This window comes from Pteropus alecto, unplaced genomic scaffold (genome assembly GCF_000325575.1).
Source record: "Pteropus alecto unplaced genomic scaffold, ASM32557v1 scaffold50, whole genome shotgun sequence".
In the NCBI taxonomy this organism is placed as follows: domain Eukaryota; kingdom Metazoa; phylum Chordata; class Mammalia; order Chiroptera; family Pteropodidae; genus Pteropus; species Pteropus alecto.
In genome coordinates, this window is record NW_006431918.1 from 15,684,714 (window position 1) to 15,687,126 (window position 2,413).

The 2,413-nt window shown below is 33.7% G+C and overlaps 1 protein-coding gene and 1 pseudogene across 1 annotated transcript in view; both read right to left on the reverse strand.

Moving 5' to 3' along the window:
• Positions 1-2,413, reverse strand: part of GALNTL6 (polypeptide N-acetylgalactosaminyltransferase like 6) — an 888,106-nt gene that overhangs the window by 745,359 nt on the left and 140,334 nt on the right. The gene's annotated exons all lie outside the window — the stretch shown is intronic.
• LOC112475160 lies at positions 1,418-1,536 on the reverse strand (annotated as a pseudogene).

Below are 2,413 nucleotides of genomic sequence, written 5' to 3' on the forward strand. Positions count from 1 at the left end.
ACCATTTAAAGGACCCATAAAAAATGAATCTTAATAGAAAATAAAAATTTCATGCCCCACTTGCAGATAATATGACTTTGCTGGTTTTATTTGTCTTTTCTCTGTAAGAAAAAAAAACAAAAACCTTATGATCATAAGCGCTATGTTTTCAATTCTTTCAACATTATTAAAGACATCTGAAAAAAATAATGTGTAGTATATTAGTGGTCCCCAACCTTTCTGGCACCAGGGACCGATGCTCCTATGAGAATCTAATGCCTGATGATGAGAGGTGGAGCTGAGGTAGTGACGCTAGCAAATACAGATGAAGCTTTGCCTGCTCTCCTGCCGCTCACCTCCTGCTCTGCAGCTCGGTTCCTAACAGGCCACAGACTGGTACTGGTCAGAGGCCCAGGGGTTGGAGAATCCTGTAGTATATGCTACATAACTTTTCTAAACTGGTATCTTACTACATTAAATGAGTTCACCAGCTTCCATTTTTGTATCTTCATTTTTTTCCTGATGGTAAGAGTAATAGAATGTTATTCAATACATTTAAAATAAATATTAAGTTGAAGTTCCTTCATTTTCACACCTGCCAAAGGAAATTGCTCTAAAATCTATGTGTTACTGTATTTCTCCACTCATATACTAATAAATGCTTTCTGAAAATGAGAGAGACTGCCCATATCCTTTTTCCATCAGCCTTTGCCACATGTTGGTTTATATTTGATATTTTGCTATACCAGATCATTTAAAAACATATTGTACTTTACTACATTGCAGAAATACGTCCACAGTTTACATAACTAATTCTCTACAGAATACCCAATTTTAGGTTTTCTTCATTTTTGGGCAAAATAAACAGTGTTCCATTGAACCTAATTAGACATCATCTTTTTCTCACTGGTACACATGCTTTTAATTCCCAGGAGTGGAAATGTCAAATCAAGATAAATAAATATTTAAACCTTTACACTGCAAAATTTCCATCCAGAAGTAGTAAATGTTATAACTTGACCTCTAAACTAGGTGCTCTCTCTTCTCAGTTGATGTTCTGTTGCATTCCCTTAAAACAAATATATTTTGGTTCCTATAAACAAGCTTCCTGATTACATTGTTATTAGTGCATCTAAGAATGAGTATTTTGCTATATCCTTAACAAGAGTATTATCATTCTATAAAATTTTATTAATTTGGAAAAAAACATTTTCTTAGTCTTTTAATTTTTATTGAACTCCTAGAATTTCTGGAGAGTGAATTTTTGTTTTTGGCCATTTATAATTTTTAATTAAGTGATTGTTTAGCTTGCCCCCTTTTTATATTAGGCTATTATTATTATCTTTTTTTTTTTTTTTTTAGGCAAGGCAACCCTTGGTTGACCTCACAGATTGCAAAGACCTTGTCAGGTTACAATCCCTTATTTTTTTATTTTTTATGCCTACAGCACCTGGTCCTCCTATGTGGTCTTCCATCCAAGTACTAACCATGCCCAATCCTACTTAGCTTCCAAGATTAGATGGAGTCGGGTTTGTTCAGGGTGTCATGGCCATAGATAGGCTATCATTTTGAAAACATTTTTTTTCCATGTAAATTTTCAGTTTCATTGCTGATGTTATTTTCCCTCATTGAATTTTGTTTACTATAATTCTGTCATTCTAATTTATTTGCTTCCACTATATATTTGGCCTCTCCCTCCCCTCCTAAATTCTTTGGTTGTGAATTAACCACTTTCATTACTGATTTAGAAATCATTGTCTCCTTTTTTGGTTGCAGTAGCAACAAAATAACAAAAAGAAATAAGCTTTTTTAAGTAAGTTTGTGGACTGCCCAGGGCATTAGGATGCAGTCCCTACGTAGCCGGTGAGGGGATAAGATCACTCATTGCTCAGGGATAAACAGCTACTTAAATATTTATGTGTCCAATGAGTTTTGAGTAGATTTGACTTGATTTGTGTCATTTCTAGGCCCATTTCCTTGCCAGCTGCCTTCTGCTCAAGCACTTAGCAATATTTGAGTGGTGACTCCATCATTCTGGGTGTGGTTTAAGACTCCTGATGTATTGCAGTCGTGTGTTACTCTAGGATATCCTAGCCTGTCCTGATTGATACAGATAATTAGAATCATTACACATTTAAAAAAAATCTATTTAGGAAAATAAATGGACAGTATACTTTTCATCTTCTATTCAATCCATTGGAAAGTTCAATGAAATAGTAGCATAAGAAACAAAGAAATAGTTGGTTTTCCTTCTTGATCTTGTTACCTCACTAGCATTCCCTGACCACCTACCAAAATTTCGTGAGGTTTAAATTATACAATTTTCTCATCTAATGTAACAATATTTTAATTTATTTAATGTTGTTTTTAGTCTTCTTTTCTCCTATTGCTTTATACATATAATTCATATGTATATTACATAATTATTTTATTT